The sequence below is a fragment of the Ischnura elegans genome, assembly GCF_921293095.1.
Source record: "Ischnura elegans chromosome 13 unlocalized genomic scaffold, ioIscEleg1.1 SUPER_13_unloc_3, whole genome shotgun sequence".
Lineage (NCBI taxonomy): Eukaryota > Metazoa > Arthropoda > Insecta > Odonata > Coenagrionidae > Ischnura > Ischnura elegans.
The window spans coordinates 1,262,933-1,278,360 of NW_025791659.1; positions in this window are offsets into that span (position 1 = coordinate 1,262,933).

Below are 15,428 nucleotides of genomic sequence, written 5' to 3' on the forward strand. Positions count from 1 at the left end.
GTTGACTAGTCTAAGGAAAGATAAACCATATTCCTAACAGATACTCACTGAATTTGTTACGTTCCACTTCCTTAATATGAACAAAGTTTATGGTACTAAAAATATTGCTATCGAAGCCCTTAGGTTCTATGAGAAAAATTGACAAATCCTATTCTGCACATCAACGGGCACTCAACATAAAAACCACCAAAATTTACTTCAGTGCTATTTGTCTAGTTGCCACAAATATGCCCACCTCGATAGTTTTTGTTGATAAAGTTTCAGTACTAACGCCGTGGAGCACAATAAATGACAATAAGATATGAAAATAAAAGAAATTTATTAAATACGAATATACTCATGATTATAAACATAAAAATGAAGGTCTTGTTAAGGCATGGCTGTTCAATTCATTTGCCTCTTTGGCTTCCTTCCTGAAATTAAAAGGAAAAAACATTACATACTGATATCTAATAAAGTGTTACTTCAAAATTTGACTGTTTAAGATTGTCTGAATTTAATTTTAGAGAAGTAGAGTACTTACCTCCAGCAGCAGAGTATAAATAAAGATATGTCTTTTTTCAACTCTCTCGTGCTTCGCAAGGAGTAGATTGCGAGTCGTCGGAATCAATTGTGGAAAGTTGATTCATCGCGAACCACACGGACTTCAGCAAAATCGACGATATCACTTCACCCGCAAGAAAAATTCCCGGCTAAGTAGCTAATTTTGATGTAATTGAAGTAAAGTTCACTTCTTCACGTTCTTAGCGTCGATCTTACATCGACGCATCCATCGTACAGCGTAGAATTCAGAGCACGTAAACAAGTAATGTTACAACCGGTTCAACACCAATGCTCTAACAAAGATGGCTGAGTATCGGCGGAAGTTGTTCTTTTGACCATACTTTACCAAAATAATAAGCAAGCTGGAGCTATGCATTGCCGCTGTAATGTCAGCATGAATTTTTATATAATTTACGCATTCATATTCTCATGGAAATGATAGTTGATTGTAATATGAAATAATATAGGAAATACTTTCTCCTGTCAATGACTAGTTTAAGTCCAGCCCTGTCGCAGTGGTTTGAGCCATAGTACAGATCCAGTCATGTTACCTAGCCCAGTCACAGTCCACTTTTAGCCACAGTACACTTCCAGTCATGTTTTCTAGCCCTGTCACAGTCCAGTTTGAGCTATAGTACAGTTCCAGTCCAGTTACCCAACCCAGTCACAGTCCAGTTTGAGCCATAGTACAGCTCCAGTCATGTTACCCAGCCCAGTCAAAGTGCAGTCTGAGCTCTAGCACAGTTCAAGCACAGTGATCCAGCACTGTTACAGTACAGTTCTTCTCAAATTCTAGCTGCCATAGTACAGTCTAGTACAGAAAAGTGTACTGTGACTGTGCTAAACACAGAGTTTAGTCCAGTTACAGTGCAGATTTAGTGCAGTCGCAGCACAGATTTTTTTGTATGGGAGATTTCTAGGTTGAGTATTTTCATTCGTTTGGTAAGTGGTGTGAAATAATGTGTTTTAACCAAACTAAGGTTTAAAAAAGCCACTTTTGCTTGAATTTCCATTGAATGTTATTAAGTTTTAAATTGCAGGAACGGCCATGGCGCTTTTAACCGGTGACCTATTATTCCTGAACCTCTGACATTACCAACATATCTATGCATTTTTGGAATAGCAAAAAATGTAGATATTGTGTGTAAGGAAGTCCGGAGTTTCAGCCATTTTTGGTACTCATTTAAGTACTCTGCGACTGAAAAGGAAGAAAACTAAAACAGGCTATTTAAAGAATCATTAATAGGTCATATCCATCTCGTACAAAACTCACGCACCTTAAGGCAAATTGACCATTATTTAGCACGAGAACCGCGGGCGGGACTTTTTTGTCCCAGCGCCCTTTGCAAATGTTTTGCCATTCATGCACTAGTGGTTTCATCCCTTTGAAATTGACTTACTTTTACTCATTTTTTATGCTCTTTAGAAAAATCATATTGAAAATATTGTACGATGTTTGGTTCGCGAGAAAAACTATTTACCTAGAACCGCGTGATGGGACTTTTTTGTCCCATTTGGGGAAAGATAACAATTACAGATTTTTTGTACACATATTTTGTATTTAGCATAACAGTTTATTACGAAGGTGATCGATGCACAGAAACCGTTATTCTGCCAGTTAGAAGCGCACGCTCACGCAGCGCCGGCCGCGTCACCTCTGCCCGGCGCATCTGCAGGTCTTACCTTGCAACCAACACGTCAAAATAAGTTTACTGTATTCCTAGTTATACTTAATAAAACGTTTTAAACATTAGCTAAACACGTGTTTTGTTCACACAAACCACAAAGAACCGTCAATTATACTTACACATGACAGGATCAACGTATTTTGAAAATGGGACAAAAAAGTCCAATGCCGCGGTTTTGGTGAGGTTGGAAAGTTCATCGGTTCTACTGTTAAAAGCCAATTGTGATATTTAATTTACCGCAACAAAAAACTGCAATTGAATCCCGTCACACATACTTTTCCTGATTCTCCGTACTGTCCAAATCTTAAAATAAGCGACTTTTAAAGAAAACATCATCGGTTAAAGTGAAGTATGCGATCGAGTCAACTTTGGAGAGGGAACGTTCTAATTGAGATTGATTCATTAGAAAATTCGTCGCCCTCAATTCTTTGTCTAGTCTCATCTTTAATGTCTGTAATTAAACTTTTTTTGTCACTCAGAGTACTTCACTTATTTATTTTACATATAATTCCGACGCCTCTGTATGATTGTCTCATTAACACCATTATGTACAGTGACGAAAAAAACGCAAAGCTCATTGACCGCCGAATGCGGCCCTCACATGAACTATGAGTTGAAGACTTACACCTTTCGAAATGTTGTCCGCTTATTCTTTCAATCAACTAGGATTTTCCTGTGATCATTATGTATTAACAATAGTTATGATCCCAGCAGTTATTTTGCGAAATTAGTGTGAAACAAAGAAAATTTTAAAGGTTTTGCGATCCAATTTTTGTAACGACAAAATCGTTCATTGTTTCGGGTAATCTCTGCCTATTCCGTAAGGTATGGCCGTAAGATGGGGTTTTTCAGGAAATCATAAAGAGATTTTAGAGCGTCATGGTTGTCTTAAATTCAGCCTCCGCCATAAATAATGCAGCAACTTTCTTCTGGGACCATGACTTTTTAAGTGAAAACTTCTTTAGCGGCGTTAAGCACTTTTGCGGGATGGGGAAAAAGCATAGAATTCGCGTGAGCGTCACCGACCCGACACCGCGATCGCTACAGCGGTATATACGTTAGCATCTTAAAATTCGTCTCTTTGTATCATATCCTCGGAAGTATAGTGGGCAGTATCCCCGCCTGTCACCCGGGAGACCGGGTTTCGATTTCCCTGCGGGGAGGATTTTTTTCTCAATCTCATACAATTAAAAAAATTACAATGGATGTTTCAACTACGCAGGCTGACTACGTATAGTAAATAAACTTAGCTAATATATAGACTTTTGAAGTCTATTTTTTTAAATATTAAATTGAAAATAAAAATCTATAGTGTACATTGGTATAAGTTCATTAAATATAAAGAGCTCGAGCATGAACGTGCAGAAGAGTGTGCACGCTATAAAAATACATGTCAGTACAATTTAAGGCAGATTATTTTATGTGCATAATGAAAAATTATTGGTTTTAAGCACATTAAATAAAAGAAATAAAAGCATATTATATTCTAATACGTAAATAATATTACTTTTTTCATACACATCATATTTTTAATGTATGTTTAATAATAAACAGTTTGCTCAACAAAATAATTTCAATTCTTGCTGAAAAATGAGTATTACAGAAAAAATTAGTACTTTTATGATAATAAATGGATAATAATTATTTCAGTTTTCACTTCTGTCGGCCAGTGCCACAACTGCCCCGATTTTTTCCTCCTATTTCAATATCATATGGACATCACGTCGTGTAACCAAATGAGGAGGCATTTTCCATAGAATTATTTAAGTATACTATATAAGATTAAAAGATAGGCTTCAAATTGATAGAACCTCGGGTTCTTCGGGTAACTTCGAAGTTAGACTATATCGTAATAAGTTCACGGGCAAGAACGCGTGGTAAATGTAGTTCGGGGATGAGTTGTCTAGACAGAGAGAGACATGAGAGCTCTCATAGCACGAGCATAAATAAAAACAGTGAAAGAAAAAAACAGAAGTGACGATGAAAATGCTAAAAGAACGAAAGCGCATAGCATAGGTCGGATGGAACTGAGAGAATGATGCACGTATTTGAAAAGCGAGTTCTCCTGGAAATACCGCGGTAAGCCCGTCACAGGCTCTATTCCGCTGTGTCATAAAACGACCTTTTTCGCTTAGAATCCGGGGTGTTAGGGATCGCAAAGTAAAGAGGGTGCGTAGATATTAGGTGGTATCTTTGCAAGAGGTATTTTTGTATGGGCCTCAGGTAAATAGCTAACTTTTTCGAGGTTTGAACACTTTTAATAAAAGCATGGTCCCTAGGCCGGTCTTTATTTTACAGAATTGAGAAAATTTATGTTTTCCTAGTCTCAAAGTGATCCAAATGAAGTTCATATTCCCGTATTAAAATTTGGTTACTTTTAAATGACGGCAACCGCACCCAGTTTTGATTCTAGGTATGCCCATGCTCCCTCATCAGCTAGGAAGACCTCGTCATGATTTCAGCTCTACCAACACTCCAGTCAAGTACACCCAGGACTCGGTCATCAAATATGGGAGCTACTTACCAAGCAGGAAGTGGTTGGACTGACCAGACATCTGCAAACTATCCCAGACAGCACACAGTGGAATCCATATGGATAACAACTGTAGTCCATGGAAATTCCATGATGGAAATACCGTGGTTCAATGTGGATTCCATATGTATATTCCATAGAACATAGGCGGATCCAGGGGGGGGCACGTGCTAGATTGCTATAAAAATATGCTAGATTTTTAATACGGTCCCATTATCATTTCGTTCTTTTTGTATAAAAAAGTATCCTTGTGCCCCCCCTGAACAAAATCCTGGATACGGCCTTGCTTGTGCCCCTCCCAGAAAGATATCCTGGATCCGCCCCTGCCATGGAAAGTACTGACAAAAGTCCTCTAAATTCCATGGATTCCATATGGAATCCGCATGGCTAATTGTCATGGAATCCATGTATAATCCATGGAATATTTACACATGGAATTCCCATGGAAAATTGTCATGGAATCCATGTATAATCCATGGAATATTTACTCATAGAAAATTTACATGGAATCCATATGTAATCAAGTGATGAACTAGATCAAATACAATTTTTGGTTTGTCCATTGGATAGTAAATTTCGAAAGAGACAGGAGGTCACATAGATGACCCCCTGTCTCTTAGAAAGGGAGCTTTGTAGTTGTGGAGCAGCAAAAAATTTTCAGTGTTCTGGAGAGTTAACACAAAATTATAGTAAACTCTTCGTGAAACTAGGTAGTCATTATCAGCTTGTCACGATGGTTGTCCCCGATTGTTAACATAGCCTCACTGTAACTTTCTGGTGTCTCTTAGTACCAGAATGCAATGTGAAGTTCTTTGTTAGCATCAATGGGTTTCATGCCGCTTTTGTTGACCATATCTACATCTGTATTAGCTCAATTATTGTATTTTTATTGCACCTGAAGTAGAATTTGATGTCCTTAAAACAATGCGATTTTTATTAAATATTTTACATTCACAACTGTTTTCATATAGTATAATTTGTAGTTATAAAATCGTATTACCTTCAATTCGGATTAATTAATTTTGTTCACTTTAGTAAATATTAGTTTATCTTTTGCATCTTAAATAACTTTTGGAAAAGAGTTGTTTTCCGCACTGTCATTGTACTAGATATATTCTATACTTTTCAATTGAATGTGTTCACTTGTTTTATATTCTTCTGTTGGCCACGGTCTTAGAAAAAGAGTTGTTTATGTGCATGTGGTTCATTAGCTGCACGTATTTATTGGGTGTCAAGGTGATGAGAAACAAGCGAAAGACAAAGAGAGGGCAGTGAGCTAATAAGAAAGACATCTTATCTCATGCTAAAGGAGTTGATACCTTTTGACGTCTCACTAGCAGAGTAGGCAGCAGTTTTCAAGATACTTCAGTTGAAGGAAGGCGTTTACTTTTCAGACCAAATTCGCCAACTCACCAGAGTGAAACCAAAAGTCATAGAAAACTACAAAATAAAATTTTTACAAATGAAATCACAATGAAAATTTATTGGAAAGAAAAAAACGTTCCTTCGAAAAGCACGGTAATCTGTTTAAATTCAAAATGAAAAGTCTTAATGAGAAAAATTTTGGCATGAAGATGATCAGTAAGCGTACTGGGTGCACATCACAGCGTTGAGGGGTCAAATATGCCGTATTTGTGACATTTCAATTGAAAAAAATAAATGAACAAACAGGTATGCATTTTCCAGCCACAAGTTGTTATCCTTATAATATACAATACTCCTATTTTCGTAGGAAAGGGTTGAGTGCATAAGACTCAGGATATCCTTGATGTTTCATCAATGGTTTTTTGTTATGTGTAGCACATCAGCGGTTTATTTTTACCGACAAAACGAGAACAATGAAAAAATGCTTTTAAAAATATAAAATACCGCTCATACGACTTGGGGGTCAGAAAATCAAACTACGAATTACTGTGTAAATAACTTTTAAAATATAAAAAACATTTCTATGGAAACTAATGAATCTTAACCTAACCTTAACCTGCCAAAAGCAACTTCCCGCGAAGAAGCTCGGCGCGAAAAGGTTAAAAAAATATAACATCCGTGGCAAGTTATGTATAGTTGGAAACATGAAGAAAACTATTATTACAAAAAAGAAGTAATCTTTTAATCATAATGTTACGGAAGTGATATCAGAGCTACTCCAAAAGTATTTTAAAGATGTATTTTTTTATTTTAGAATGGGTAAATACCAAAACTCTGTACATATTTAAAATGCAAAATAAAATATACACTGTAAGCGCTAATCTTAATAGGAAGGGCCAGGTTCGTAGAAGGCAGAATGAGATGACAAGTCAGACGTCTGGTTCCACATGTTTAATTCACAGAGCAAAGGTAAAATCTCCCCTTCTGACATACAGCCATTAGTTGTCACCCTTATAATATGCAACACTCCTACATTCGTAGGGTAGGCTTGAGTGCACAAGATTCAGGATATGCTTGATGTTATATCAAGGGTTTTTGTAATGTGTAGCACATCAGCGGTGTATTTATACAGATATAACGAGAAAAATGAAAAAATGCTACAAAAAATACAAAATACCGCTCCTATGACTTGGGGGTCAGAAAATCAAACTACGAATTCCTGTGTAAATATCTTTTAAAATATAAAAACATTTCTATGGAAACTAAAGAATCTTAAAAAAAATATAACCTCCGTGGCAAGTTATGGATAGTTGCAAATATGAAGAAAACTATTATTACAAAAAAGAAGTAATATTTGAATCATAATGTTACGGAAGTGTTATCAGAGCTACTCCAAAAGTATTTTAAAGATGTATTTTTTTATTTTAGAATGGGTAAATACCGAAACTCTGAACATATTTGAAATGCAAAATAAAATATACACTGTAAGCGCTAAGCTTAATAGGAAGGGCCAGGTTCGTAGAAGGCAGAATGAGATGACAAGTCAGACGTCTGGTTCCACATGTTTAATTCACAGAGCAAAGGTACAATCTCCCCTTCCGACATACAGCCACTAGTTGTCATCCTTATAATATGCAACACTCCTACATTCGTAGGATAGGCTTGAGTGCATAAGATTCAGGATATGCTTGATGTTATATCAAGGGTTTTTGTAATGTGTAGCACATCAATGGTTTATTTTTTACAGGCATAACAAGAAAAATGCTACAAAAATACAAAATACCGCTCTAAATTTATTATGAATGAAAAATACCTAATATTTTTGACTTGGGGGTCAGCAAAACAAAGTATGAATTAATATTTAAATACCTTCAAAAAACACCAGATTTTCTTTAAAGTCAAAATAAAATATCTCAATGAGAAAAATTTTTGCATGAAGAAGATCAGTAAGTGTACAGGGTACACAGCACAGCGTTGAGGGGTCAAATATGCCGTATGTGTAACATTTTAATTGAAAAAAATAAATGAACAAACAGGTCTGCATTCTCCAGCCACTAGTTGTCATCCTTATAATATGCAACACTCCTATATTCGCAGGAAAGGCTTGAGTGCATAAGATTCAGGACATGATGTTTTATTAATACAATCTCCCCTTCCGACATACAGCCACTAGTTGTCATCTTTAATTATATGCAACACTCCTACATTCGTAGGATAGGCTTGAGTGCACAAGATTCAGGATATGCTTGATGTTTTATCAAGGGTTTTTGTAATGCGTAGAACATCGGCGGTTTATTTTTTACAGGCATAACGAGAAAAATGCCACAAAAAATACAAATTGCCACTCGAAATGTATTTTAAATCAAAAATACTCAGTAGTTTTGACTTGGGGGTCAGCAAAACAAAGTATGAATTACTATTTAAATACCTTAAAAAAACACAGATTTTGCTTAAATTCAAAATCAAAAATATCTCAATGAGAAAAATGTTTGCATGAAGAATATCAGTAAGTGTACTGGGTACGCATCACAGCATTGAGGGATCAAATGGGGAGTCGAGCCGTGCATATAACATTTAATTGAAAAAAATATACATCTACAAACGGGCCTGCAATTTCCAGCCACGAGTGGTCATCCATGGCACTTATATACTGGTTACTAATCTTCAGACGTTTCGCATTGAATTCGACAGGGGGCGCAGTTGCCTCAACCTTCCGACACCAAATAGTTCCTTTTTTGAACCAATGGTAGCGCTAGTGTTGCTCAGAGTTTCCACGGACAGAAAATTTAACATGGCGATGATAGGGAAAACGCTGACTTGTGGTGTTTTTTTCCGTTTTTTCAGTGGTAAGAAAGGCCTCTGGAGGTTTTATTTTTTTACAGTATGAAACTGTGTGTAGTGGCTAGAAAGTGGTGCTATTAGCTCAGAAAAGTCAGCGATGGTTCAGGAGTAGTGACTTGAAACAAATCCCGTGCCCTCGCTCGTAGTGGGATCCCGTTTACTTATCTGTGAACACCATGGCTTACGACAGGAGATCGTGTTTTGTGCGTGGTTTTAAGTCAGGATATAATGCTAAGAAGAATTAAAATTCCAAACTGGGCATTATAAACTCCCATTTGTGGAAGGCGGCGGTAAGTACACTGAATGTTACATGTTGTATTTTTGAATAAGTTGTTTCTCAGTGAGAATGTAACTAATTTGTGATAACGGTGAAGGCCCGAAGTCTCACAAATTTTAGCAATGAAGTTTAATAACAATACACATGTTTCAGCTGCGTGTCCGTATAACAGCATTCGTCAAAGATGAAACACCTATCCCGCTTAATATATTTAGTCGACCTTATTCCAAGATGGCAGAATGTGGTGTACGCGTTAATTTTAATTTGTAAGTAATGTGTGCCGCCTACTGCCTATCGCATGGCACAGTGAGTGTTCGCATTTAAATTTAATATTTTTTAAAGATTGTTTTGCTCTATCTGAAGTACAATCAAACTCTTGACAAGTTATTTTTAAGTTTGTTTTTATCTGGAATGGAGTTTTTATCTGTTGTTATGGGTTGGGTTTCTTGTTTATATACATTACTATCTGGGAAGCCCTTTGATTTTGAGCAGCTCGGAGATGAGTTAGAGAATTTTCCTAATTTTTTGTTTATTGAAGTTGGCCGTTGTGAGTGAAAATGCAGTTGTTTATTTCTCTTCGTCACAAGATTCATAAGTTTTGTTCATGGAAGCAGAGAGGAGTGCTACTCGATCGCAGCCTACTACACACCGCATATAAGAGTATTTTTTCTGTATCTTGGCCTCTATTTTTAACGTATATTAGTGCCTTACAGGGTTAGTCTTGAGGAATTTAAATGAATTGCAATTTAAACGACCGATAAATCTTCTTTTACGTTATCTTAGCTCGATCGGATACAAACCATATTTGTATGATGATTTTGATGTGGCAGACACAGATTTTCAATGTAGCTGTTGAGTGTGTGGAGCCTATAATTAGTAAGGCTACAATATGCTTTAAATTGTGACTTCAAAAAGTATAACTATGTTTGTATAATTGCCATTAAATGAGACAAAATTCATCCCCACATTGATATGTTTTGGAATTGTCGCCGCGTTAGTTCCATGTCCAGGGGCAGATTCAGGATTTCTTTCTGGGGGGAGGGGCACAAGCAAGGCCGTATCCAGGATTTTGTTCTGGGGGGGGTGGGGGCACAAGGATATCTCATAATGCAAAGAGAACTCAATGATAATGTGACCGTATTAAAAATCTTGCATATTTTTGAGGGTCTTGGGGGGGGGGGAGGGGGGAAATGTGCCCCTGTGCCCCCCTCCCTGGATCCGCCTATGTCCATGTCTTAAATTAGGAAAATACTGAGAGTTGGTGAAACCCTTTTGGAGATAAAAATTTATTCTTGCTTCAGCTTCAATAGGTCTTATTTACCAGCCGAAATTATAAAACTAATAATTTACAGCACATAGCGCATTTCCATGGTGAAATTGTTCAGTTTATGTCATAGGCGGATCCAGGGGGGGGGCACGGGGGCACGTGCCCCCCCCAGACCCTCAAAAATATGCATGATTTTTAATACGGTCCCATTATCATTGCATTCGTTTTGTATTACGAGGTATCCTTGTGCCCCACCCAGAACAAAATCCTGGATACGGCCTTGCTTGTGCCCCTCCCAGAAAAAAATCCTGGATCCGCCCCTGGTTTATGTGATCGTTCCTACAATAAACTGCATTACACTCTTTCTCGTCCCGATATGCTTTCGAACCGCCACCTACACTACAGGTAGTTCTACATTTCCCCTAGTGGAGGCGCGACTGTGCCCACAGTTTACTTTGGAGGGGTTGGAGGGGTAAAAGCGTACGCTGAGGCAACAATTTTGAGCCGTACATTAGTAACCAGTATATAAGGGCCATGGGTCATCCTTATAAAATGCAACACTGTTAAATTCGTAGGCCAGAGTGGACTGCATAGCATTCAGGATATGCTAGGTATTTTGTCATGGGTATTTGTAATGCGCAGAAAATCAGTGGTTTATTTTTTACAGTCGTAATGAGAAAAATGTGAGTACAGTCGAAAACATTGATAAATAGGAGGTCAAAGGATCGGCCTTATTTTCTCGCTTCTGGAGGTTTCTTTCTTACCCAGATTTTCACATAAAAAGGTTCTGGTGGGACACCTCTAATTTACAGAGGTACAAATAAGGAAGTAGGGGGTAAGAGCAAGGAATCTGCACTTATTAACTTATTATGTAGGCAATCATATACACACTTTAAATTATTCACAATGTTTACAAAGGAAGCTATATAAATAACATAAAATATAATCTATAAATATCTTTTAGATTGTCCTATGGCATTATTAATTAGTTCTTTCGATCCCATAAATCTCATTAAATTTTTTTTCCTTTTTGAAACAACTCTACAACACATCTCGATTCACTGGATTCAAAGATGCAACAATTTTAACTATTGAAATTTTCTTCTCATCCCAGCAGTGCCAAACCATTTTTCCTTAAGATAAAAACCTCGTAACTCCCTTCAGAATGGATGTAAGTAAATGATTGCTTCACTAAAAATAACTTCGCAGTCTTCTGCTAATTGGAAACATCACCATTTACCCAGGTCTCCGTTGATGGGGAATCGAAGAAATGCATTTCAGTACACCATAATCATTCATGCTGAGTGGTGTTCTTTCAGGTTGTGATGTAATCCTCCTTGGGTGTACTCTCTGTGTGGGGTTATTTTTAGGCTTGGGGATCGCTATGATGACTTCAACAGGTACAAAAAGATAAGAATTTTTAGGTGTCAACAAAATATTGAAGAATTAATTATTTGCAAGTTATTCTGATGAAAGTGCATCTTTGACAAGCAAGGATGTGTCACACAAGGGTGTGAGAGAAATCACAAGCATGATTTTAAGTACTCAACCACCAAAACCATTGCATTAGTCTGCACAACAGATTGTGAATGCAAGAGGAAAACTCACCTCATTCCCTTCCTTTTCAACTACCAGTTCACCATGCAAACGTATCTCAACTTTCTCAGATTCCAACATATCCTCCTTCAAGGAATGCATCACGAATGAATCATTAGAAAAAAAAATTGGAACGATCTCAGAAGGAAACAGTGAAATTTGAATAATACTTTATCTCATTATGGTACAAATACTTTTGGGTATATTCACTAAAGGGAGAATTTCCCTGCAGCATCCGAAATTCTCTGCAATAAAATCATCTACCTTCTCATGGAATTTGAAATGTGTTCCTCCATATTCTGTCAAGCAAGTAAAGTTAAGCATTCCAAAGTTGTCTTTACCCTTTGCAGTCCACACAAGAGGAACACACGACACTCACCTTACCACTGCATAATGAAACACTTGCACTCTTTCACAAATTGAATCACTTTTTCCTACATACCTATTAGTCTCTTGCCAAAACCTAATTTTACTGACAGTTCCATCACAGAATAAAGTCTTATATTGCTTTTGCTTGACATGAAACGACGATTTGGTTCCAGGATGATGGTAAAAAATATCCTACACTTCAGCAGATAAATCTTTCTAATTTAGAAGTTCACCATTGAGACATCCCATGCTTGACACATTCCACATTCCCTAAACATGATCATGGCTTCAAATGCACTGAATCTCAAGATAGCTAACTAACTATGCCTTTGTTCCTGCAGTCTTCCTTCCTTAAATCAACTAAAGAAATAGCCGAATCTCATTTCACCTATTTCTAATTATGTTGCTGTTACCTAATTGTTATTTACTGTGATGTATCTTATGTGAAATGTTTTAGAAAAACTTTTGTTAAGCTCTCAGATGTCCTGATGGCAAAACCCCACAAAGTGGCACTGCTGTAGCCTGTGTCGCCTCTTGTCAGATATTGGATCACAAGATTATTTTGGTCGTCTCAAGGAACCTCTCCTATTGGGAAGTTAGGATTTAAATTCAACTACAGTTGCATCAAAATTCATTACTTTTCTCTCTTTACTGTGTTTGCGCTCACATACTTTCTTACTTATAAGTTAAAGATAGTAACTACGAAGTACCATCCATTTAAAGTCAGTTTACCTAGTGTGTGCATTTCATGTGGCTCATCATGAAGTACTTATTCATACATGTAGTGCTTCTCCTCATTATTTAATTCTCTCTTAATTATTTGATATCTTCCACATTTTTTTCTTCTATGATTTGATGCCCAAACTTCATGCTCATTTCTACTAAATGGTTTATTGCTCCAACATTGCTTCAATTTCCTGTCCCATAGCTATAGTGAGACATATATCACCTTATATCCTGTAACCCTGTCTGTCCTGTGGCATGTTTTCTTAGTGATCGTTTTGGTCTCCTATCATGTGGAGGTTGTTCATTTGTGTCACAAGAGTTATTTTTGAAATTTTCTGTGATGATTGCATTCCCCCAACTATCTATATCTCTTTGCAACGAACTGTTGTCACTGATATTTGATGCATGTGCATGTCACATGTCCATGGAATTGCAAACTTCAAGTGAATTAATTTCCAATATGTCATATTTTAATTTAAATTATTTTACTTCTGTTTTCAGTTATTTTATAAATAAATGACCATGCACATTGTAGTAAGAGTTACCAAGATTACTCATATTATTAACTCCTAGAATGCCAATTCACTTAGGTAAAGCAACCATGCACAATGATAATTTTCTTAAATACACTGAGTAAGTTTGTCATAAGACTACATTCATGAACATAGTTTCTTATGTTGGAGTAGCATTAGTGAGGCTAAAATACACAATGCGAAAGATCAATACTACTGATACGTTTATTTTAACTTCACATCAGCACTATACCCTTAAGGTGTCAGATGTGTCAAAAATTATATGTACCATCCTTATGGATAAGTCACCCAGCTGGTAAAAATGGTGAAGCACCTGGAGCCTGAATCTGTAGGATAAAGGTTTCATACCTGTGTGTGCAAGCCAGTGTATGACTCCTTGTAGAGAAGGATCTGAGCAAATTAATCATGAATAAAATTTCTCTCCATTGTGTGTAAGCAAATGCGAGACAAAGCTGCACGCAAAAGACTGCACCATAATATCAGGAATAGGCTTGCTATCCCAATAGTATACCATGTGATTGCTGAGGGAGAGAACCTTGAATGAAATATTTACAGAATATCTTGCATGAGAGTGGTTTCTCCTGTGTCTTTGTATGCAAGTGCACCAGTAGGTTGATCGTCCTAGAGAAAGACTTTGCACAATCATTTCACAAAAAAGGTTTTACTTCTGCATGTGTGCATTTAGTGTTCGGATCGAATTTTGCAGTGATAAGGTCTTTGTGTTCGCATGAGTACAGTGAGGTTTCTCTCACGAGAGAACGACTTTGCACAATAATTAATGAAAAAGATTTCTCTTCTGCATGTGTACGCAAGTGAAGCATTAGTTTGTATTTTCTACTAGTGAAAGATTTTTGGCAATTATTACACATAAAAGTAGAGATTGGTCGAATATCAGATTTCTCAATCTGGAATATCGAATTCAAATAGCAAATCATTGCTCGAATATTCGAATACCACAAATACTAGAATTGCATAAGGCATATTGAACGTACTTCTTATTTCCCTTGATGAATGTATAAATATAAAGGTATACAAGGGAACCTCGATCAATTGTTTTTCTAGGGGATGGATGAAAAAACAATGACTGCGTGAATGTTTGACTAGGTGGCCTATGCAGCAGGAAACGCAAGATTTTGGCAATTAATTGTGATTTCCGTTACAGGATTCAAACAGGAATTTAGTTGAATAATGGCATATTTTAATACGATGGAAACAATTTGGGCATATAGTTTATTTGACTAAATCTCTTTCAAATATGCAAAGGGGACACCACCTCGCAAAAAATGATTGCATGCCATCTTGGCATTAAAATGCTACCATGGATTTCTGTCTGATGTATACACTCTTATCTACCAATCGCCATTTCAGTGGCTCGCCCATCTGACACTGGGCCTCATCCAACTTCTTATTTTCAACAAGTAGATCACTTTGCCCTGACTCCTACTGTCAAGTGCTAGCGGACAAGCAGAGGCAATTTGAAATCACACACGTACTTCTCCACCAGACTTTCTTCATCAGTTATTTTCAGTCAATCTTTGGAAGTTCTCACAAGATTAGCAGATGAATTCGAATTGCTAGCAGAGAGAAACCAAATATCCTGGGAAAAATATCCCTTCATCTGTAACTGTTACAATACATTTATAGCATAACTAATAAATTGTAACTTGATATATATTTGCAAAAAAATACC